Raw genomic sequence first — 25877 nt, forward strand, 5'->3', positions numbered from 1 at the left:
TGGCATGTGGTCCTCAGTACAGTCTAGGTCAGAGGCTACATTAACGGAACCCCTCAGGCTTCCCAGTGCCTAAACTAAACAATTACACAGGGTAGGACCCAGGACTAGAACCAGTGTGGTATTTGCCATGTTTAACACCATTTGCAAAGCAACAAGATACATTTGGGAGCAGAAATGTAAGTGAGATCAAAGAGAAAGAGAGAACAGCTAAAATTGCAACAAATTATCCTGGCTGAGACTTGTCAAGAAAAGTCATTTTTATTGCCATTGGGAAGTGAACTATCATTCTTCATACCTACACACCCAGGTCTGTGGGTGGATAAGCAATTGTCACCAAGAGTTTCCTGGCTTACATGAAATCTGGAGAGAGGCAACTAAAGGAGCTTCAGAGTACTTTGCAGGGAGTACCTGAGTAGTAGCTGTTCCCGGCCCACTTTTCCTCCAACTCCACTGCAGTATAAGTTGCTTACCCAGTTGGACCTCCCATCCTATGAACCAGAGAAAGGATATACTTAAGCTAGTAGTAAACATGTTTGCTTGAATACGTGAGGAATGGGTGGTTGGAGGAATGAGGAAAAGAGAAAATGGAATTCCTTGTATTCAAGAAATGAATTTTCTGCCTACATGGAGGAGGAGACTCAAGCTGAACATTTAATATGCTGCATAAATATTCATGTTTCTTCATTGATAAATCAAATGGAATATGGATGATTAATTCAGTAAGTCACAATTCCTTTGATTTTAGTGTTTGGTATTCTTTTATGTTCTGTGTTATATGGGGCAGAACTCTGGGGTCTCAAGCAAGCAAGCAGTTATACAGCATTTAAACTGTATAACTCCTTTCTGAAAAACAATATTGCCTGTAGAAGTGAGTAGCCCTGCAGAAACTTCCTGTGAAGGAGAGGGCTGGCCTTCTCTCTAGGTGAGATGACAAGTCTAATTCTTAAACGTGGACAGTGTAGAAGTGATTCTACCTTCTCCAGGGAGTACACAAGGAATGCACTTGTCCTGCATATTCTAGCTCCTCATCCCTAGTGAAATAATGTTATTAATATTTGTTTATCATTCTAAATATATTATATGCATGTAAAACCAATTGACAGAATTGTATCTCCCTAAAATTCATGTGTTGAAGCCCTAACCCCCAATGTGATGTCACTTAGAGAGGGGAATTTAGGGAAGTAATTAGGGCTACATGAGGTCATAAGGGTGAGGTCCTAAGCTAAGAGACCCAATGTCCTTATAAGAAGAGGAAGAGACACCAAAAACCTTTTTTTCCCTGAAGGAGCATCCCAGGAAAGGCCACATAAGGACACAGTAAGAGGCAGCTATCTACATGCCAGAAAAAGAGCACTCACCAGAAATCAAATTGCCAGCACCTTGATCATGGACTTCTAGCCTCCATAACTTTGCAGGAGTAAATTTCTGGTTTTCTCAAGCCCGTAGTAGTCTGTTATAGCACCCCTAGCACACTAATACATACACATATACACATATGCCCTTCTCCCTCTTTTTTTCTTAATGAAGGATACTATGCACACCCTTGCATGCACCTAGATTTTTCTGACTAACAATGTCTTTGAGATTGCTATATCGAGACGTAAAGACTCTCTTTCCAACACGAGCGTATTTCCATTGAATACGGGCATCACAATCTATTTCACTGGTCACTTATTACAGAATGTTTAGGCTGCTTCCAAACTTGCTGACACAAATAATGCTGCAATAAATAACCCTCATACATATATGATTTTGCATATGCCACACAGGGCTTTCTTTTGAAAGAGAGAGAGAGAGAGAGAGAGAGAGAGAGAGGGCGCTCCATGCTGTCAGCACAGAGGCCTACGTGGGGCTCGATTTCACAAACTGTGAGATCATGACCTGAGCTGAGATCAAGAGTCAGACACTTAAGCGACTGAACCACCCAGGTGCTCCAGGGATTTTTTTTTAAGTTTATTATTTAAAAAAATTTTTTTAGGGGCGCCTGGGTGGCGCAGTCGGTTAAGCATCCGACTTCAGCCAGGTCACGATCTCGCGGTCCGTGAGTTCGAGCCCCGCGTCAGGCTCTGGGCTGATGGCTCAGAGCCTGGAGCCTGTTTCCGATTCTGTGTCTCCCTCTCTCTCTGCCCCTCCCCTGTTCATGCTCTGTCTCTCTCTGTCCCAAAAATAAATAAACGTTGAAAAAAAAAAATTTAAAAAAAAAAAAAAAAAAAAATTTTTTTAATGTTCATTTATTTTTGAGAGAGAGAGAGAGAGAGAGAGAGAGAGAGAGAATTCAAGCAGGGAGGGGCAGAGAGAGACAGAGACACAGAATCAGAAGCAGGCTCCAGGCTCCGAGCTGTCAGTGCAGAGCCCAACATGGGGCTCAAACTCATGAATGGTGAGATCATGACCTGAGCTAAAGTCAGATGCTTAACCGATTGAACCATCCAGGCGCCCCTTTACTTTATTTATTTGGGGGAGGGAGGAGCAGAGAGAGGAAGAGAGAGCCCCAAGCAGGCTCCACATTGTCAGTGCAGAGTCCAATGTAGGGCTCAAAGCCACGAGCAGCGAGATTATGACCCGAACCAAAACCTAGAGGTGGACACTTAACTGACTAAGCCACCCAGGCACCCTCACCCCAGGGCTTTTAAAAATATGAATGAGCTTCCAATTTTTAAAAATGGGAAGATCTCACATATAGTCCAGATGTGTTACTTTTTCTGAAGATCAGAAGGTCTGATGATGCCCACCTTCTCTTGTGGCACCCATCAGCTGGAGCTGGGAACTGGCTGCCCTGTCAGATGGGCAACATGCTCTGCCGCATGGCACTGCCACCACCCAGCCTAGCTCACTCACCAATATCACTTAATCACTCCCCCACAGACACTAGAATTTTTCACCATCATCTAGATTCTCTGGTCCCACTGAAGCTTAAGGTAAGTTTTCAGCAAGCATAGTTACCATGTACTAGTTTAGCTTACTCTCATCACCTTCTCAGAAAAAGAAAACAAAAGAGCCTTTACTAAGTTAGGATTTAATATTATGCCTTCTGCCTCTATAGAAAGCTTAAATAAGAATTGTCTACTTAAGAAGGATTTTAGTGTCTTTTACAGGGCTGTCATTGAAGATACTGTCCACTGTGCTACTCAAAGTTCTTTAGATAAATTCTCATTCCATGAATGTCTGCTTAGGTTTGATTCCAGAATAATAAGGTCTCTTCAGGTAAATTCGTATACTTTCTCTTGTCATAAAAGGAAAATGAAATAATGCACAAACTTCTACTCTTGCATTAGGAAAAAAAAAGAAAGTTTTAGCCAGACTCAGTGCCTCTTGAGAGTTACCACTGGTCCCTGCTGCCTTAGGAGTTCTGCCTCTCACATCTTCTCTAAATAAAAAAATGAGTGACTCCCATATTTCAGCCACATGCAGTCCTTCTAGGCTCACATTCCCACCTTTTAGTCAATCTCAGGATCAACTTAGCTATGTCCGAAAATTAACATTTTAATGGCTAAAACTCGGGTGCCATTTATTTCACTGACATTCTCATATTGAATAATGTAGGTAAGCGAAGTTATAAAAATATACATTTCCCATGAGGGACCTAATAAACCTATTTTCATGTTGAATGAAATAAAAATTATATATAAATATGTATTTTTGTCCTGGAATAGCTCTCACAGAGAAAAGAAGGTTGATCAGCCCTGAGTTAGAGGAACTTTTCTCTTTTTTCAATCGTTAAGTGTCGTCTTGAGTCCTACGTTTCGACCAGAATCTGCATCATGGAAGTAGGTAGGGTACAAATTTTAAAGAGTGAAAAGACAACTGTTTTTTACTTTAAAAGCTGGTATTGGGGCGCCTGGGTGGCGCAGTCGGTTAAGCGCCGACTTCAGCCAGGTCACGATCTCGCGGTCCGTGAGTTCGAGCCCCGCGTCAGGCTCTGGGCTGATGGCTCAGAGCCTGGAGCCTGTTTCCGATTCTGTGTCTCCCTCTCTCACTGCCCCTCCCCCGTTCATGCTCTGTCTCTCTCTGTCCCAAAAATAAATAAACGTTGAAAAAAAAATTAAAAAAAAAAAAAAAAAAGCTGGCATTATTACCATTTAATGCTAAAAAATAAAACCTCGTTTAAGAGTTAATTTCCTATATTTCATGACTTAATAAAGCTCTAAGTCTGCTTACACATTCTGACCACAAATCCAAAATCTCAGTTCTTAGCTTAGCAATGAGTCTGTCGTAACTGACTGTCATTTGAGTCATCAGCCTTTTTCCCAGTTTCAGGATCTAAGGGAACAACAGGCAGAGCACATTGTGAGCAGCCCTGGGCACTAGCTGCAGTGCTGTCATTCACTGACTGTGTGAGCATGAGGAAGGGACTGCAGCCATCCATTTCCTTGGCTATAAAACGTGGTTGTTACTGCTCAAGGTTGCTGTGATAGCGATCAAATGAAATGTAATATGTAAACATCCTTGGAAAAGGTTCAAGTGACATAATAGTTATAATAATAAAAACTAATATGCGCCAAGCCACCTTCTAAGTAATTTACACATATTAACTCACTTAATCCTTACAATAACTCTGTGAGGAGCTATTATTATAATTCTCATATCTTACAGTTCCAGAAAATGAGGCATAGAACAGTCATAAGACTTGCCAAAGGCCACACAGAAGCCAAGATTTGAACCTAGGATGTCTGGTGCCAAGGTCCATGCTCTTAACCACTTTGCAGACTTCCAAATGTAAGGGATTATTAAAATTAGTAAGCTCCCAGGGAACCCCAAAGGGAGACAAATTTCTTTCAAATACACCTTTCCTACTTTCAGCCCAGAAATTAGTTCATGCCCAAGAAGAAAAAAGCAAATCTTCCTTTGTGTCCTTACTACAGGACTAGTTCCTAGTAAGCAGAAAGAGAGAACTAATCATTCTCTCATTTGCTATGTTGCATTAGTTTAGTGTGTTAGAATATGCAATGTGCTTTCCTGTCAATTATCTAACTCTAGCTTCACCAAGGCAAGGCAAAACAAAAATGCATTACTATTTTCATTTGACCAAAAAGAAGTTAAGGTGGGAAGAAAGGATGTAAATGGCAGAGGTTTCACAGCTAATAAAAGGCCAAGTTAGGACTAGAACTCATGTTTCCCTGAATCTAAACCCTGGGTTCCACCTTACAAATCCATCTGGGTTTTTACCAAGCTTTCACTAAGAAGCAGTGTGGTAAGGGGTAACACAGTTGGGTCCTTTGGTCCCTAATGTTTATGTTTTTCTTTTGTGAGAGAGCAGAGGGCATGGTGGAACAGTAACAATGCTATGTTGTTGAGTACAGGGGCACTGGTCATGGCAGAGAATACTGACATAAAGACATGGTGCCCCAAGTCCGTGTGTGTGTGTGTGCGTGCGTGTGTGTGTTGGGAATATATGTGCTCATTAAGGTTGGGGCCACCAATTCCGTACTGCCTGGCAAGTGTGCCTGTAGATGATGAGTTCCTTCCTTTTCCCCTGTTCCCCCAAACCTGAAGTAGAAGGTATAAGAGAAAAGAAGGCTGAGTTCCTCCTAGTGCTTTTCCAGTCTTGCCTATAGATAGTAGAATCTTGCCCTGGAGGCAGCATCAGGGGCTGCCCGTATCCACAGGCTTCACTTCCCAATTGTGGCAGAAGACAGCCAAGAGGCAGTCAGCACTAGAGAGGATAGCAAAGGACATTAAAACAAACAAACAAACAACAACAAAAACCCCTAAGGGGAGGAAGGGCAGGAAGCGTTACCTTTCGGAAGCAGTAATGAAGAATTAGTATCAAAGAGATAAAGAAGGCAACAAATATTTACTGAGGAGGAAACTGAGGCTCAGAGGAAATGGCAAATCTTCCACAAACCCACCAACTCTTCCAAGATATGTGCTTTACACTCAGCTAAGAGCTCCTCTCATCACTCAGCTCTGCTGCTTCACGGGAAGCCCAATTCCACTGTCCTAGCCTCAGAGATAGCAGCAAATCCACAGGTTATGAGACAATGAAGAAAGTGGAGTTATCCTAATTGAGATGAGAAAAGTGGGACCATGATAGTGTCAGCTAGGACAGACACAATAGTAGCAGGCAACTTTGTTCCTGGTACTGCTTCCATCACCCAACAAATAGAGTCCCACTGAGGACCCCACAAATGCTTTCTAAATTCATTTAACCCATCACATGTTTCTGACATGTCCTTGAAAACTGCCATTCCCCGTAATTTCAATGTGTTTACTCCAGCTTTCATCATCTGATTTTCCCAACACAATTGTAGTGTGTCTGCCTCCCTCCACAGGTGTGGAGAGGGTATAGAGGGTTTTCAATCTTAGCAGATCCATCCATGTAGATGATCTACTTATATTCCATGAGTATGGATGGGGATCCTCCAGCAGAACCACACACCCCTTCTCCTATAATTCCAGTTGGAAGAGTTCACAGTTGGAGGACTAACAGCTGGTGGATGGCATGTAATATGTGAAATGAACACAAGTGTGGACACCAGAATTGAGATCTAAGCACCACTCTATCCCTTTCTAGCTGTGTGACCTTGGGCAAGCACCTAACTATTCTGAGCCTTGGTTTTCTCCTGCATAAAATAGAAATAATATCTTCTTCCAGGTGTTGTTATGAAGACTATATAACACTTATTTAGTGCCAGAGATACTGTTGAGCACACGACAGTTACTCAAGAAATAATAATAAAAAGGTCACTATTATCATCATTATTGTTATTAACTCAAAAATAATGAACAAAAAAAATTATAAAAGCAGAGATCAGAGAAGACTTTTCATGGCAAGAAGTTCACCAGCATGTACTTGTATAACATTTCAACTAATTCCCGCTTCATGTACCCAAACTGTACCTATCTCTACCATAGAACGTCCATCAGCAGAATTTTGCTTAGGAATCTGCCGCTGAACTGGAATGTAGGATCTGCAAAATCAGGACAATTTTATTTATCTTTAGAGTCTACAAGCTTCTCTTGATGCTTAACAAGAATATTAATTAATAAATTCTGAATGAATGAAAAGCTGTCAAAAAAAAAAAAAAAAACCCACTGCCTCAGCAGAAATTGATCCCAGGTTGATTTGGAGATGTACTACCAAATTAGTTTATAACGCTTCCCTAAATGTCACTAGGAGGTAGCCAACTTAAACTGTAATTAATTAGAAATGATCTGTACACTTGTCAAGTGTAAACTGTTACAAAAGAATGCTTACTAAGAAAAGGAAGGACGATTCAACAAAAAAGGCAAGCAATAGTGGTCACCCGAGAGGACAGCTGAGAAGTGGGGTTTTGTCTTTCCCCAGCTCCACTCGGGCATGAGGGTGCTCAGGTTGGAAATGTTCTGGCTCTTCAGACAGAAACATCTCTTGGGATGAAAGAGACAATTCATCAAGCTACCAAGGCTTGACAGGACTGTCCCTTGAGGACATCCAGCTCTGATTCTATATTCACCAAGAAACCTTCTGAACTGTCATGTGTTTTCCTGAGTGAACTCACAGTTTCAGGCCAGGTCTTCCTCCAAATGCAAGTTTATAAACCTGCGTTCCGACTTAGAGATCAGAATTGGGGCAGGAGGGAGTGATATCATGAACCAATTATTTACTGCCTAATCATGCCAGGAAAAAGATAAATACAATAAAATTGCTAGGGCTATAAAACTGCGGATTGGATGTAAAAGTGAGAAGGTCCAAGCCTGCCAGCCTTACCTGTCATTTTACTTAAACAAGTACAGCAAATATTACAAGAAAAGCTAAGGGCTGGAAGGAAGCCCAACCTTCAGCATTATTATTCCCCACTGGGTCCTTCAGAGTTCAAGCAAGCATTATATGGACTACAACAACAAAAACAATTTCCTTTGTCTCAACAGACACCAAGCAACAGATCAAGAGGCAATAGATATATATTACGGTAAAAGAACTATTGGTTAGCTAAAAGGTAGAGCTTTTAAAGGAATGATTGATATCAGATTATAAAGTATAGCTATTAAAACCCAAATTCCTAAGATTTTTCAATATAAGGTAGACAGTAATTGGCAGAACATAATTAGCACTCAAACCTCTCCTCTTAGTCACGTCTAGCACCATGACTCTGAATGGCATCAAAATGACTTGTTGATTCAATACAAATAAACTGCTCATTTTATTTTATGTACACAAAAGAACTACCTGGAGTACTTTTTTTTTTTTAACTTTCCAACAAACTGGGTTGTCATTGCATAGATTAGGTATAGATAATCTGTGATCAATGAGCCAAGAGAAACTCTCAATTTATTTTCATCCGGACAACACGAAAAGTACCAAGAAGTGATCTCACACAGACCTACTCTTGTTTATAGTTGCATCAATGCACCATGGTTTTAAAAACCTTTATCTTTAGAATCCTAGATCCCCCATAAAATTTGCAGGTCTTTCTGAAATCTCTCCTACTCTGTGTCTAAGTATAATAATCTCTAGCTACGCCAGTGTATCGGTGGCTCCCATCCTGAGTGTGAGTCTATCTGACTAATTCCCTCTCATTCCTTCTCGCTCCGATGACCTACCCCACAGTCTGATCTTGCCCCTCCATATCCAATTTTCCTCCTTTTCTTCTCATTCCCTGTTTTTCTTTTTATCTATCCCAGTGCTGTCCAATAAAACTTTCTGTAATAATGAAAATGTTTTATATCTACACTTGCCAGTAAGGTAGCCACTAATGACAAGTAGCTATTGAACATTTAAAAATCTGGCTAATAATGCAAGGGAGGAAGTGAATTTTTAATTTATTTCATTCTGATTCATTTAATTTAATTTTTTTTTTAATTTTTTTTTCAACGTTTTTATTTTTATTTTTGGGACAGAGAGAGACAGAGCATGAATGGGGGAGGGGCAGAGAGAGAGGGAGACACAGAATCGGAAACAGGCTCCAGGCTCCGAGCCATCAGCCCAGAGCCTGACGCGGGGCTCGAACTCACGGACCGCAAGATCGTGACCTGGCTGAAGTCGGACGCTCAACCGACTGCGCCACCCAGGCGCCCCTAATTTAATTTTAAATAGTTACCTATGGATAGCAGTTATCACATCACAGAATTCTAATACAGAGAATTAACATTGGAATAAATATTTTTAAGCACTACAGTATTTGTGCATATGTGTGTATATAATCTTGATATCTTAAAAGTAAGAAATTAAATTTATGTGGCTCTCAAATGATTTCTCCCCTTCACTTCTCAACAAACCTGTGGCCCCTGATAATTGTTTTAAAAATCCCTAGGATCGAAATTTCTAAATTTCAAGGAAGAAAAAGGAAAACTGAAACAGTGAAGCAAGTAAGAGAAAAAAAAAAAATTGTTTTCAGGCTATATACTTGAGTAAATCCACAACCCATTCCCATGAGTCTGCTTTGGCCCTGCCCATCAAAAGAACATTAATGGCTGATTAGCAAATAGTAAGGATTTGTGGACTTGGCATGAGGAGATCTGTGCCGGGCCTCTTCCATTAGGCGTCCCTGAGTGCGGAGATTTCACATGACTGCACTCTGCCATGGCTAGAGCAGACGTCAGCCAGGAAATCGGCTCCAGCCTTGAACCTGTAGGGGATTCAATCTAGAGCAAAAGCTCCGCCTACAGGCCACGGCAGCTAGTGCAGTCTCACTAACACAGGGTCTTCATTCATCCTGACAAGAAGCCTATACAGTAGAAAATCTCATCTCCAAATGCTGCCACAAAATCACACGTTCATGGGGGTGTGAGGAGGTGGATAAAGTGAAGCATTTGTCAATTCCATCTCACCAAAACACTACCTCCCTGATTCCACCACAGTGAAGCACTTCATTTCAGAACAAATAGCAGTTCATCACCAACCTCCTTCCTGGATGCAGTTTAACTCGGCAACGGGGTCTAAAGTCCCTTCCCAGCTCCCAGCTCTCTGCCGAATGTACATGTCACTGTACATCCTTCTCTTTTATTTGGAGATTGAACAATGTAAATGATTTTACTGACAATGAAGTACTTATTAAGGAATCTAGAGATAGAATTAGATCCTCCTACTTTCCCTTCATTTAATGACAATGGAATAATCTATTGTTACATTAAATGCATTAGAGATGAGCATAATAACCCTGCTATTTTTATCCCTTCACCACCACCTTTGCTCGATTTGCGCTGTATTACAGACAATGCAGAACGAACAGTGATTTTTAAGTTTCCTCTCTGACACTGTCTCCCTGTGCCAATTTTATCCATACTGCCCCGGACAAAAAGCCAGCCCTGAGTCTGTGAGAGATGAGCTTGCCTGGAAATCCATCTGAGGTTGCTGCCTGCTGGGAGTCTGAGCTCCTATGAAAGAAGACCATCTCAGCATTCAGAAATTGGGACAGTTCTGGTTTCACTGGCACTGTCACCAGCACTTAGACTTTTTGATCCTTAGAGGTGAGAATATGGATGCATGGTTAGTCACCCCGCTAGGACTGTAAAGCTTGCTGGACCTCACTCAGTGACTAGGAACTAGATAAGGCAGATGAGTACATGGAATTGGATCAGAGAGCCATACCAGAGCCAATGTTTTTCCATTTGGGCCACAACAGAGCCAATATTGGTTCACTCACTCATTCGTTCATTCATTCATTCACTCACTCACTCACTCACTATTCCTCTGGCTATGATAGGCAGACAAGTACCAAGACTAGAGAGAGTCAGGGAAGCTGCCCTCACAGAGCTCACACTCTCCAGCAGCCATCTGATGAAACATGTTCAGCCAGAGCTCCTGTTTCTTCAGAGCTAAGGCATTTATTCCGGGAGAGTTCAGTTAGCTATCATCCATGTTGGAAATACAGAACAACAATTCCAGCTGGAGCTTAGTTTCTTTGATTTAATAAACATTCTGATGCTACTTTCTATACCAGTAAATTAATCTTCCATTCATTCTTCAATCAAATATTTAAGGAGCCCCTACTGTGTGGAAGGCACTTTGTTGGGGTTTTTATAGGTTTTGTGAGCAGTGCAAAGGCCCTCAAGGAGCTCACAGGCCAAAACGGAAAATAAGACATGTGTATAAATAACTACATTAAATTGAAAATATACAAAACAGCACAAGAAAATACCAACAGATAAACTGCTAGGATCAGGGGTTGGTGGGATTGCTAGAAGGAACAGGAAAGCTGGAGTACATAGAATTTGAACCAGGACATGATGAAAGAGTAGGATTATAACAAATGAAGATTCTTTAACACCAAATCAACAGAGCACTAAGTTTTTCAAAACACCATTGCATTCATTAACCCACTTGAGCTTCATGATGGCTCTGTGGGATAGAGAAATTAGTAATATTGGTTATTTTTTCTTTTTTTTTTTCTGAATGAAGAAACTGAGCCTTAGATAATTTAAATGACATACCCAAAGCCATCAGACTGGCACACTGCGGGACAAGTTTCAGTAACCACACAGTAAAGGGATCTTTAGTCTGTCCGGGTTGTGGTGAGCAGAATTCTAAAACAACCCCTTATGGTTTCCCAGCCCCTCTCCTCAAACAGTCCACAGGACTGTGATGGATTTCACTCCATATTTGAGTTATATTAGATGGCAAGGTTGACTTGAAAAAGGGGAGATTATCCAGGTGAGCCAGACCTAATCACATGAGCCTTTAAAAGCAGGGAGGTTTCTCCAGCCAGTCCTAGAAGGGGAAGTCAGGGAGACTCAACTTGAGGGAGAGTCTCCATTGCTGAGATGGGCAGAGATACGAGACCTCTCCAAGGATCTGAGAGCAGCCTCACAGAGCTGAGAAGAGTCCCCCAGACAACAGCCAGCAAGACAATGGGGGCCTTAGTCCTACAGTCACAAAGAAAGGAATTATGCCAACAGCTTGAGGGAGGTTGGAACCAGATTACCAAATCAAGACAAGGACTTTTATTTCACACTTATAAGAGACTGAATGGAGGACCCGGCTACAACATGCTGAGCCTTGACCAACAGAAACTATGAGAAATAGTTTAAAATAGAAATAAAGCTATTTATTAATGTGTGTTGTTTTAAACCACTAAGTTGATGGTAACTTATTACAGAGCAATCAAAAATTGATAGAGAGGTCAATTTGTCATAACCTATTTACCTAACTTTAGAACTCTGTACTTACCAAGGTAAACTTATTACTCCCAATGGGGCAATCTTTCCCCTATTGCTGAGTACATTCTGTCCCTGGCCATCTCCTCAGCCTTGCTCATACAGCTCATCCCTTTTAACAATCACATGCCCTTTCTTCACTTATACAAATTACCCTTATAATTTCCAAGGCACGTGGAGCAAAAGTACACATGCCTGACTGACTGGGTTAACTGTGCGGTAGACTGCATTTCCCAAAAATGGTTATGACAGTACTTTTGGTTCCACGTGCCCATCTGTAACTTGCCACTCTCCCATCAAGAGGTAGAGTCTATTCCCCTCACCTTGAAACCAGAAAGGTCTTGGTGACTACCTGAGCTAACAAAGTACAATGCTAGTGCTGCCATATGACTCCTGAGGTTAGGCCACAAGAGGTGATACACCTTCCACCTAGTTCTCCCTGTCTGGGATGCTTATCCTTGGAACCCAGTTGTGCTGTGAGGGAGCCAAGCCCACATGGAAAGGCCCACAGGACAGATTCTGAGGCCCTGGCCCTCACCCCTACATGAGATCTCAGCTGGTGACATTCTGCTAAATACTGAACCACCAACCCTCTGGAGGTGGGTAGGAGCTCTTATTTGTAGTATTTGCCAATTTCTATGGTGCAAATGTTCCTTCTACGGTTGATTTCAAACTAGAAAATGATGCCACTGAAAATGGATCTGGAAAACAGATGGAACACAACTGACTTTGCACATCAGTACGAGCTGGCTCCAGCACACCACTGCCCCCAGCCTGCACTGACTTACCAGCCATGTGAGTGAACCATGTCAGAAGCAAACTCCAGCCCTCAGTCCAGCAGCCCCAGATGACTCTGCGTGGAGAGAGACGTGTCTTCCCCTCCAAAGCCCCAACCAAATTTCAGGTTTATGAATAAAATAAATTATTATATTGTTTTAAGCTACCAAGTGTTGGAACAGTTTGTTATAAAACATGAAGTAATCAAAACAGCTAAAGGCAAAAGAGAAGATTTCAAGCTCATAAGATTGGAAAATAAATCATATAGTGAAAGCTAAGGAACTGCAGCCAGAATTTTTAAATTTAAAAACCACAATTATAGACTAAAGCAAAGCAAATAGGTAACAGAGAAGCTGATATTGGCTAGACAGTAGGTGATTATCTGATTAAAGTAATTCACACTAAGATGTTACTAGAGCCCAGCTTAACCTCTAAGGGAATTGTTACATTTTGAAAGAAGAGGTTAACGGAACAAATTATTAGCCCTCAAAGCAGTGCTAGTTTGAGGTGTTCTGTTGCTGAAATCAAATAATGGTAGTTGTTTATATTCACAATGAAAAGACATTTCAATGAATATAATTTTCTCAATTTAAAATTTTCATCCCACTGGAAAACCAAAGGTTTTCTTAAACCTTTCATAACTGCTATAGTTTTGAGTCCATTGGTGAGTCCCAGGAAATGACAAGACAATTAAGTTCTACATCAATATTACCAGAAAAAGTTAGAATCATCCTTAGTTCCTCGGTATATACAATTATGAAAATTACTTCATATTGCAGCATACAATACAGTCATATTTTCTGCTAGTTAAGTGTTCTTAGTTTGTAAACGGCATTAAATATATAAATACTTCATGGAGTTCTTCTCAGAACACTACTTCTTTCAGGTATTTTGTCAACTGAACAAGATTGAGAATCACTAGCTTAAATGAATCTGTTATTATTAGAATGTAAGAGAGGATATTTTTTAACAGGTTGGGAAACCTTCCTGCACCATCCCTGCTCTCAACAGCTGACTTGCCTTCACCACAGGACAGAAAAATTAGTAATCAGCAACTTGGTATCTTACTTCTGAATGGTGTACTTCTCTGGCCTTAAGGCAGTAGAAAGAAGCCAGAGGCTTTCTGAAGACAAATTTAGCCTGAAGACAGAGAACCATACAGTGATCCAAAGAGACATGTGAGTATATGATTGGATTGCATAAGTATGAAATGAAAATTGTCATCAAAGTCTAGGGATGAAACCAAGGTGACTGAGAACAATTAAGGAAAGTGAGAAGGGACCCACATTAGTAATCCTAGTTCTATTGTGTTTATTTAGTTGCTTTGAGAAAGTGCTGGCGTGCGTGTGTGTGTGTGTGTGTGTGTGTGTGTGTGTGGTCAAAGTCCTGGAGAACTGTTTCTCAAACAAGACTATAAATAAAATGATCTGTCATCAACAGATGAAAAAGTCAGCCAATTCCAGAAAAGCACTCCTTTGGTATTAGACTTACAAACAAAAATTGTAAAATGAAAACAAAGGGCATAACTCTGAATGGTGTTATAGACCATATTTAAATATAATCGTGGTGATATTCAAAACTGTGAGGGCTGCATTTTCTAACATTTGGATCTCCTAATAAAAATGCTAGTTAGCCAGAAGATTCTGAGTTTACATAAATTACAAGAATAATTACTTATTGATATTTTCTGTGGTTTATATCCCATCCATTTCCAAAATGGATCTGAGGCAGCATTCTTTTATAGATCAAAGTTGACTCTCAATCTCTCTCCCTCCCCCCCCCCATAATATAACAAGATGAATAGGTCTTGAGAGCTCTTTTTCTTTATTGTCACTTGAAGCTTTTCAATAATTTAAAGTATTGAGGAAATCAACCTCTTCTGAGTTTTTTAATCTACTTTCAATCCTGTTCCAGCACATATTCTTGCTATAGCCATCTAACACTGGCTTTCCTTGAAACTTCTTTTTCCCTTTTATCTTAAAAAAAAAATTAACTTCAGAGTCAAGACTGGTTTGGAGAGGTAGAGGGTAGGAAGGGGATTAGCATCCACCACCTTTGGAGATTCTGAAAACCAAATAAAACCCTTTGTTGGCAAGGGTGTGGTAAGGTCCTTGTGCTCATCCTACTGCTGGCCAAAACATGACAGAGCCTTAAAATTGCCCTTATCCTGAATTAAGAATACACTTAACATGATGAGCGCTGAGTAATGTTTACAATTGTTGAATCATTATATTGCATACCTGAAACAAATATAACACTGTATGTTAATCATACCTGAATTTTAAAAATGAATCAATTAAGGGGCGCCTGGGTGGCTCAGTCGGTTAAGCGGCCAACTTCTGCTCAGGTCATGATCTCGCGGTCGGTGAGCTCAAGCCCCGCCTGGGGCTCTGTGCTGGCAGCTCAGAGCCTGGAGCCTGTTTCAGATTCTGTGTCTCCCTCTCTCTGACCTTCCCCCATTCATGCTGTCTCTCTCTGTCTCAAAAATAAATGTTAAAAAAATTTTTTTTAATTCATCAATTAATGTAAGAAATACTGCCTTTATTCTTTAACCCAATAATTTCAAGTTAACGAATATAGTCTGCAGAAATTTTCAAAAGATTTTTAAAAATTAATGTAAAAGTATTCATCTTATTGCTAGATATAATAAAATTTTTAAAGTAACATAAATGCCAACAATATAACAAGTTTAAATATCTTCTAGTGCATCTATAGGTATAATAATCTACAGAACTCTATATTCAATATGATTTCATTTGTGTATGTGTTTGTGTGTAAGTATACACATATATGACTGAGGAGGAAATAAATAGAAATCCTAACAATTATTTCTGGTATGAGAATTGTGATATTTTCTGTTTTTCTTCTTTATATTTGTCTATACTTTCTAAATGCTCTGTAGAATGGATATGGATATCATAAAAAATGATACTATAAATTGCCTGTTCATTTTCTTAAAATATCAATCAGAATACCCTAATCTCTGAATCACTCCAGAGAGTTTGATGCTAGATTAACTTTCCTTTCTTTCTTCCTTCCTTCCTTCCTTTCTTTCTTTCTTTTCTTTCTTTCTTTCTTTCTTTCTTTCTTTCTTTCTTTCTCTCTTTGAGAGAGCAAGTGACAGCAAGTGAGTGAGAGCATGAGATGGGAAGAGACAGGGAGAAGGAGAGAGAGAATCTTAAGCAAGCTCTGCACTGAGCGTGGAGCTTGATTTCACGACTTGTGAGATCATGACCTGAACCGAAATCAAGAGTCACACGCTTAACTGACTCAGCACCCAGGTGCCCCATTATTTCCTTTCTTATTGGGTGTGTCCCACTAAGACTTGGCTTCAGTTTGGTTCTTCTTCCCCACTCCTGCCACCTGCTGTGCTGCCTGCTCCTCAAGATTGCACCCCTCTGTGTACCAAGTAGGGCAAAGGGTATAGTTTTCTCTTTCCCACTGATGCTGCTATTGTCTACTTTCTGCTTCTGTTAGGCCTTTATAAGCCAGGGGCTCTCTCTCTTTTTCTTTTCCTTTGTCAGGCCTTGCCCTAGCAAAATGCTGGCTTTAACAATGTTGTTTTAATCACTACCATGCAACTGCCAAGAGCCAATTTTCTTCCTGGGTCCACATGCAAGTAGAAGTTGGGGGCCAACATGGTTATTTAAGTAAGAAAGAATTCCGTCAGAATTCTAAAGCTTGATACTGATTATACTTTCTGGGTTTACCTTCTCTGGCTCCTTTATGCAAATATCCTCAACAAACACTAGTCTTGTGAGATTTTTTTTGGCCCCTTCATCTCTTATATATCAAGAAGTCAACAATATTTATACCCTTTGACTCAATATTCCATTTCTGGAAATAGAGCTCCCAAAAAAGGTCTAAAACTTGGGGCAGAAGCATGGAGTATGTTATAAGATATTCACTGAGCATAATTTGTAATAGCAAAAATTAAAGTAACAAAAGGGACCTGCCATTGGGAAATACTTAAATAAGGCACATCCATGAAATAATTTTTTAATTACAGATATTAAAATTAATGACTAAGACTAGGTAGCAATGGGCAAATATTTAAATACAATTCAAATGAGGAAAAAAAAAAACAGTGCTTAAATGACTTCCAAGTAAAAGGGCACAAGAAAAATCTGGAAGAACAAGTAGAGATTATAAAGTAAAGCATCATTTTTCCCTCCAGTTAGTTACTTTCATTAGTTTGGAATATATGCAAGCTCCAATAAAAAGGTGCTTAAATTAACAGTCCTAAAAGTTCCAGTATTGAAGGATCTTACTACCCATTTGTGAACTGAGGGGTAGTTTCCTTCCTTCTCTCTTAGCCTACCCCAGCAGAATAGTGACCTCCTCCTAGAGAAGACAAAGACAGTTCCATGACACAAACATGGCGAAGGCTCTCTCTTTCCTCCCACCCAAATAGTTCTACTTTGAACAAAGAAAATTCAAAACCAAAATTTACCACTATCCCAACAATCTGTGACCCAGAGTCTCTCCCTGGATCTGCCTGCACCTTGGGCGGGCACTATTCCTTCCCACCCCAGCTGTCTTGTACAATGGAGTTAGCAAGTCTTCAGGGACCTGTATGTTCCAATCAGGCAGTCATGCAGGAAGGGATTTTCCACTGCCTCTTGGAGCTAATATCTCTTGTCTGGCAATGGCAGGGGCTACCACTGGGAAAGGTCTGACTAAGGCTATACTTGCTTTGACCAAAGGTGGAGGGATCCCTTTCAGGCCTACTGCCAGACCTACTGCCTCCTCTGTTCTTCACCACTCCTTAGCTTTGCTGTTCTATTCTGTGTTCCACCAGAAAGTTCTTAAAACCTCTCATTAAGGTAGCTAAGCTTTTTTCTATTTCTCAAGGTACTTGTAGGAAAAACAGTATTTCTATTCCCTGTTGAGGCTTCCCCCCAGTGGATGGCTGAAGAAAGGCAGTTCATTCATCTTGATAGAACTCAGAACCTGCTGAGGCTCCAGCAAGGCTGAGCTCCCTCTCATTCCCATTCTGCCAGGGTGTCCAGGAAATACAAAGACCCCATTTAGGAGGTGTGCACCTGGATATGCAAACCCCTATGCATCATTACTGGGTCAATTTTCAATGCTGCACAAATTTCCCAGCCTCTGGCAAAAAGAAAATCCCTCATTAATGAGACTGTTTTAAACTCCTAGGGGGCCACATAGAAACTTTGTTGAAGACATTCCCTCATGACTTTGCTTGCCTTTTTCCCAGGCAGCCTTCCTTGGGTCAAAAACTAAGATATTACTAAAATCCTGAGCGGTTGTGGAGTCCCAGGTCCTTCATATGCACATTTTATTTTGAACTTTAGAAAACCACATGTATATTTTAAAAAATGAGTTGGAAGAAATTTATCCAAATGATCATTACAATTGTTAGAGTAGTGAAATTATAGATGACTTATTTTTTGAATCCCTATTTTATGAATTTTTATATTTACTTTCTTCAACCTAAAGCATAGAGAGCAAATAACACAAGAATGTCTCAAGATCCTCACCACTGTTCAAAATTCCCTACAAAACCAAACTATTTCTTCTATTTGATCTTTGTTTTGTTTTTCCCACCTTCTATCTTTCTCCTCTCTGGTGAGGATACCTACTTGGGATCTTACCCATCCATCTATCCATCCATTCCATTTCCATTATTGCCTTGAAGGAACCAAGTAGGGAAGCCAAGTGCTGCCTTTAAAAAAAAAAAAGGAAGAAAGAAAGAGTAAGAAGGAATCATTCAGTGGCAGCCACAGGCACTACTGGGAGAAGCTAGAGAAGGTGTCATTTTTCACTCAAAATGACATTTAAGCTGTTTCATAAATATGAAATCAAACTTGAGGGTCCAGATGGGCTGCCGCCCCCTCTGCCTTTTGCTGGAATGACATGTTATTTACCAGCCTCAGAAAGAGGGACTGAGGAATAAAACTTTCCGATGATGAGTCACTGAGGGAAATGATTGATGAGTGATGAATGAACTGGTGATTTCGTCATACAGAATCAGGAGAGAGAAACATTATGGTGGACAGCGATCTCCATGCGTACTACAGTTAGTTGGATGGAATGTGACAAGCAACAAGGTGGTCACATTTCCCAGGTCCTGCACAGAGAACAAGTCACAGCTTATCACTAGGTACATAAAGGCATTTCCAAGAGACAAGGGTCTCTCTCTTACTGTGGGTGCTCCTGATCCCACACAGCAGTTGTTTCATGTCCTATATGCAACTTAAGAAGAGCATCAAGTAAAGCCAAATCTGAGTACTGAAGACACAGGCATCCTCTAAGGATCTTCAATTCATGAACTGGAGTATCTATGACAGCACTACCCACCAAGGGCACCCTACAGCTCTATTCTGGAGGTGAGCATTGCAGAGCCCTGTCTGTACTGTCAGAGCCCTGCGCATTGGGAAGAAGTAAGGAAGCAGGAGGTTTAAGGAAACCCCACCACCACTCCAGCAACACCATGCCCTGGAAATGTCTCTACTGTTATGTGGCAAAGGTACAATATGCTCCCAAGTTTGGGACAGGGAATGTGATTCTCCATCATTCTGGAGGACCCTCAAGAGTGCCCTGGCATTCATGCCTAATTCCTCCTTACCACCCTGAGCAGTCTTAGTTGACTGGAAAACAAACAAAGAGATGGCCCTGGTTTACTTCATAGCTATTGATAAGAAGAATCATGGAAATCTTTTCAAATCATATTTCAATTACAGAAAGGAGATTTTAATAATGGCCACAAGCTTGGATTCTCTTCATCATTTGAAAGGCAGGAACTTGAGGTCATGCAGGGTACTTTCTTCAGTGAAAATGTGGTGGTGATTTGCAGGCAGCAGCCGTGACCTTGAGTCACATATTCCCCTGAGTGAGCAGAACAGACCTTTCACAACAGGAGCGATTCCAGCTTGTCTAGTCAAATTCCTTGGAGACATCAGCAATGTATGTACATAAGTACCCAGAGGAGAAGAGCCTTGTTTTATTTCAGTAGATCAACAACATCAGAAAGCTGTTCTACCTACTTCTTTCAAGCATTCTTCTGCAAAATAGAGTCCTCCAGAAGGGACCTTAAGGTTAGCACAATGTTAGGGTAGGAAAAATTCCTACTCCTACCCAGACCAATGATACCACAATCCTTGCCTAAACAGTATCAATGTCTCCACCTTGCTCCAACTCTGGCTTACCCGGCCCCATAGGCCACCTTTAGGGGATCTGATCATGGACAATATTCAAGCTTCACCCTTACTTGTGAGCTAATGTCTCTTTATAATAGAGGAGAGTATCTGCTGGATCATCTGAAGAAGGATTAAGAAAAACTGCAGTGGGAATCTATTCCACTAGAATAAGGAAGTTGGTAGGAGAGAGAAGAAGGTCAAGAAGGAGGAACAGGAATATCTGGACAGCCTGCGGCAGGTTCACTTTCCTCCTTTAAGATGTTCAGTAATCAGTGAGTCAGTAGTTTACTTACAGATACATGCCTTTCTCTTGTTCAAGTCTAATGAAGAAATAAGTTTTCATGTTATATATATATATATATATATATATATATATATGAAGTATACACATATATATGAAGTGTATATATAGATGAAATATATATATGAAACATATACATGAAATATATATATATATATACTGACATGTATGTTTTGGGGTGTGTGTGTGTGTGTGTGTGTGTCTGTATAAAGTTGACTCAGAAGATCTTTACTATTTAGCAGGATTTGATTATGGTTTACACAACTTCCAATTTGTTCTAAATGAAAATCTCCCTTGAATGAGCCATTGGATTTTCAGCCTGCCAGGATTACTAATTCCAGACATGTTGTCTTATCTTACATTTTACCTTACATGCAGCTATTTATGATAGGGCCCCCATTAGGGCTATTTGAGAGAATCACTCAGGCATGTTTAGACTAGAATATCAGTAGTTTCCATTACAAAGATGCACACCAATTCAGGGCATATAGAACCCAAATGTAAAGCTGGTGTAAAAAAAAAAATACCACTTCAAGAGAACTAGTCTTTTCTCTGCTATCTAGGATCCAAATAATTTCATTGAGATACTGGGCCATATGCTGGTAACTTCCACATTGGAAGAAATTCAAAGTCTTAGTAAAAGTTCTATCTCAATGGTAAATATTAAAACCTACATTCAATTTAATTCAAAAACCATATCTTAGTTAAATACTATATGCTTAACCCTGTGCTAGATATTCAAAAGTGTTTTTAAAACATGGTGTTTTTTTCTACATCTAATGGCATATATCTTTGTGGTAAAAAAAAACAATAGCATAAGGCAGTAAATAATTGAGTTCTCAACTAGATCATATGGTTGAAAAGTTTTGTTTTATTCTGTTTTATAAACAAAATAAAATTGCATGACCTCCTCCATTGAAAAGGAGGGTAAGTGGACAGGTGTCAGGGCCAAAGTTGCTATCATAATATAAAAGAAGATTAGACACACCCCAAAATGTAAGGATTAGCTGCAGTGGAAAAAGATCTAAAATTAGCATTAAGTACCTCCCAGGGTGAGTACCAGGCATCCACAGAAGATGCACAAATAGACAACAGGTGGGAGCCGAGACAAGCAAATGGCTTCAAAGAGTCCTGTGATTACTGATATATATGGGACTGTGGAACAAAATGGTGGTGGTTCTAGGATAAAGCAAAATGCAGAAGAAGAGCCAAAAGGGAACATTAAGAAAACTGAAGGTAGAATCTCAGACAACGGCTGGTTACAAGGGCTCTGGGGAATACAGGCAAAGCTAAAATTTTAGCTATATTGTGTGGGTTCCCAGGTCATTCACTGAATAAATTCACTTAGCATGGGCTAGGACCCATGGCATGGATGAAGCACGTAGAGACAAAGAGCTTAGAGATGAAGAAATCATGGCCCCAACACTTAGGGGAATATGGTCACGTGTGAAGTACTGATGGGTAGACAGGACAAAATGCAATAGTTCCTGAATATCACAGAGTTCAACAGGTGAAGAGAAGCCATCCTAACCTCTATTCTTTTCCTTATTCTTTGTAACCAAATGCAAAGTTCACACGTGACAGTACTTGGATCTAATGATAATGACTTAGCAACATTTCACATACCAAACAACTAGAATTTAAATTTTCATACAAGTGAACATTTAATTTATGTCCCACAGGGCTGTACTTGGAGCAAGGGATCATTTTAAAATTCCATAGAATAGGCCCTGCCATGCAGAGCACAAGAGAACTTGGAAATGGATGGGCTCTAATGAGCTGCCATGTGATTTGGGTAATGTAGACCTCGGAGAAAAAACCTTGTACAAATGTTGGGCAATGAACTAAAAAAAAAAAAACATGAAACCTCAGTTCCAGTCAATGTGGTGAGATTAAGACAATGAATACATGGGGATCAGGCCTGAGGGTACCCTAGGATGTAGGGAACTTTGAATAATTTGAACCCAGTTTCCCCTCCTCCCCCAGTCCTCCACCCAAATGTTCTGTTGCTAAGACAACAGGATGCTAGCAGGCATGTGCTAGTGTCAGCTCCCTGTATGCTGTTGCCTAGCAACGGGACTCAGCAGCGCCTGGGCTCTCGCTCTTTACACCTACCCTGCTCCATCCATTGCCTTAACTTGCTAGTTGCTTCCCCAACCCCCAAGGCAAAGAAACAAGAAGCAGGAGAGTACTAAAGGCTCAGGGTCTGATCTTTTCGTCAATACCAGGAGAAAATCCAAGCCTGGCTTCACTCAGCTTAACCCCTACACCATGAAGTTATAAAGTGTAAACTGACAATTACAGCTGAATAAAATCAAAGGATGATCTGACGTTCTTAGTATCTGAAATCCAGTTATGGAGTCCTAGTCTAATACCAAAGGGATGTTGTGATAAAGGAAATACTGAACCACTGGGGTAAAATAAAAAAAAAAAAGAGGATCTTATATCTGGAATGAGACCCCAAAAGTAAAAAAATAAAAAAGGAAGAGAAGAAAGGAGAAAGAAAAATTTAAAAAAGGAAGAAATGAAGGGTGAAAAGGAGGAACAAGAAAGAGAGGAAAGGAATATCAGTGTATAAACTGGGGGTAGGGGGAGTCTGTAAAATCATGTAGAGTGGGAACTGGTACATAAAAGAATAACTATAGAGCTCACTGAGCTTCTTTTTAATACCAGGCATTACCTTAAACGCGTCACACAGATCCGTTGCATCTTCACAATAACCCACAAGATGGATATCAGGAAAATGACTTCACACCGAGGACTAAGAACAGTTCAGTGATTTAACCAAGGCCACACAGCTAGTAAGGTAGCAAACCCAGTAAAACTGTAGAGTATTCAAACCAAAATTAGTCTGACTCAAAATTCCACATGACTTCTCAACATATACTATAATAAATATCTGGGAAAATGTGTGTGAAGCTTGTGAAATTACACAAATTTGTTAAAGTGGGGATCTTTTAAAGGAGCTATAAATATGCTTTATGTAACATTAAAGGGTATGGCTTTTCCTTCAAAGCTTTAATGCAATAATTTATGAAAAGAAAATAATCTTGGCAAGTGGGAAAGAAAAACCTGATCCCTTAACAAAGTGCTCAGGAATAAGATTTTAGAGTCCTTTTGAAGAAGCTGGAGAAAGGAAACTCCAGGGTTTACTCCTATTGAAAAGAAAGTTCAAATTCTACAAATGCTTATGGAATTATGGGAAACTTTGTGTACAGCAGCCAGCATAGGCAGAAAGCCACAGCTCCCAGGAAAGTCAAGTACAAAGAAAAAACTAAGGTTCCAGTGGAACCTTGGTGACCTCTAACATGGGTCTCCTTCCTAGTAGCAACACAATGCCCTTGGCTATGCACATGGAACCTGCACCGACAGCAGGGATGAACACACACGTATTCAGTACTCTTTTCTCAGACCCTGAAACCTCCCTGCAAACACAAGACATTTGGCATTCTGGTCCCATCAGTCTGATAGATGTGTCGAAGCTTGCCTGACCTAGGCTTAAGCCAGTAACCATGCCAAATACATTTATTTCTCACTCTAAAAGGTGAGTTCAGGCATGCTCAGCAAATCCTTTTGTCATATTCATTAATTCCCATGGTAAAGGACCCCCTCTAAATATTAATAGGGACTACGTAGACCCTACGTGACTATTAATGTCAAGATCCTGGTTTCCTGAGTGCACAAAATTAGGTTTCAGGTTAACAGCTCCATCCCTCCCCAGACGTAAAATGTTGTTACTATTATTTTACCATATACAACAGCTATTCTCCAGAAGTAGCTTGGCTCTTCTTAAAGATCAGGGCCAAATATGAAACAAGCTTTCCTGCTTTCCTACACTGAGCCATAAGAAGTAGCCATGTTGCAGAGCACTGAAGTAATAGAACATGCAATATGTAATAAAGTAATGCCTATGTGTAACAACGCACTGTGCAAAGACTACTAATTGTCCCACAATATCCATTCTGCCTTTCTCTCACAGCTGTGAAATTTTAGCTCAGCATATGGCCACTCAGACTACGGTCTGGCCAATAAGATAGAAGTACAATTGTTGTGTGGCAGCTTCTGAAACTTGAAGAAGCAGCTATTACACAAAGTCTGTCCTTCTCTTTTGTTCCTTCCTCTTCCTCACCTGCTAGAATGTGGAGGATGTCATCTGGTAGCATGAGAGAGAGAGTCACAGTAGGGATGGCCAAGCAGGAGCTAAAAAGAGCTTAGGTCCCTGAGGACACAATGAAACAAAAGCCACTATACCAACTCAGGACTCCATCCCACCATGTTTCATATAGGAGAGAAGTAGACTTCTATCTTTTTAAAGCCCCTATTTGTTGGGTTTTATAGTTACTTACAGCCAAATTCAATCTTAAGTAATACACAGAGATTATAGCATAGTTCTTGTAGCCTAACTGGCTATCTAGGAAGGTAATAATTTTAATGACCTATAGCAGAGAAGAAATCCTGAATAGGAATGAGGATCTGAATTGTCCTGAGGTAAGAGTCTCTCATCCTTCATTGTTGATCTAAGGAACTCTTGTCATTTTCATTAAAGATACAATCTATCTTGTAATATGTAAAATAAGATGTTCTCTTCCCCACAAAATAAGATATTTTATCCACAGGCACAATCCTGTCCTTTAAAGTTTCCATGCTGCTTCCTGGAGGACAGAGAAGCCCATCAAATCCTTCTGAGCACATACCCCAATGTATACCCAAGAGATCCTGTGTCTCAAAACATTTCCAAGAAGTGATATCCAACAGGCCTGTCACCAGAGTCCTTGTACTGATTACAAAGCAAACTTCAGGGGTAATGAGGAAACTCATCCAACAAAATGGATAAATGTAAAATATAACTTAATATCTTACCAATGATTAAAGAAAACATGTACATTGAAAAGATGATTGATCCATATCAGTAGTGTCCAATAGAATTTTAACCACATACGTAATTTTAAACTTTCTAGTAACTCCACTGAAAGAAAGCAAAAGAAATAATTAAAAATAATTTTAACAGTATCTTTTATTTAACTGAATGTCAGAGATATTATAAACATTACACAGTAAAATCCAACTAAAAAACAACATATTTTACTTTTTTAATGTTTATTCTTGAGAGAGAGAGAGACAGAGAGAGAGGGAGTGGGAGAGGGGCAGAGAAAGAGGGAAACACAGAATCGGAAGCAGGCTCCAGGCTCCAAGCTGTCACCACAGAGCCCGACATGGGGCTCAAACTCACAGACCATGAGACCATGACCTGAGAGGAAGTCAGACACTTAACTGACTGAGCCACCCAGGCACCCCTATGTTTTACTTTTTTTTTTAAAGAAAGCCTTCAAAACCCAGTGTATTTTACACTTGTAGCACAGTTCAGTTTGGGCTAGCCACATTCAGATGCTCAGCAACCACTGTGGCTAGTGGCTACTCTACTGAACGATACAGATCTAGAATAGAAATGGTTATGCTATCAGTACCATGTACAATCATGTCTTCAAACCTTACCTATCACAAAGTTTTCCATTTGTGTTAACCTTCCATACTGCTGAATTTAACCCCATTCTTCTGATTCT

This window comes from Prionailurus bengalensis, chromosome C2 (genome assembly GCF_016509475.1).
Source record: "Prionailurus bengalensis isolate Pbe53 chromosome C2, Fcat_Pben_1.1_paternal_pri, whole genome shotgun sequence".
Classification (NCBI taxonomy): Eukaryota; Metazoa; Chordata; class Mammalia; order Carnivora; family Felidae; genus Prionailurus; species Prionailurus bengalensis.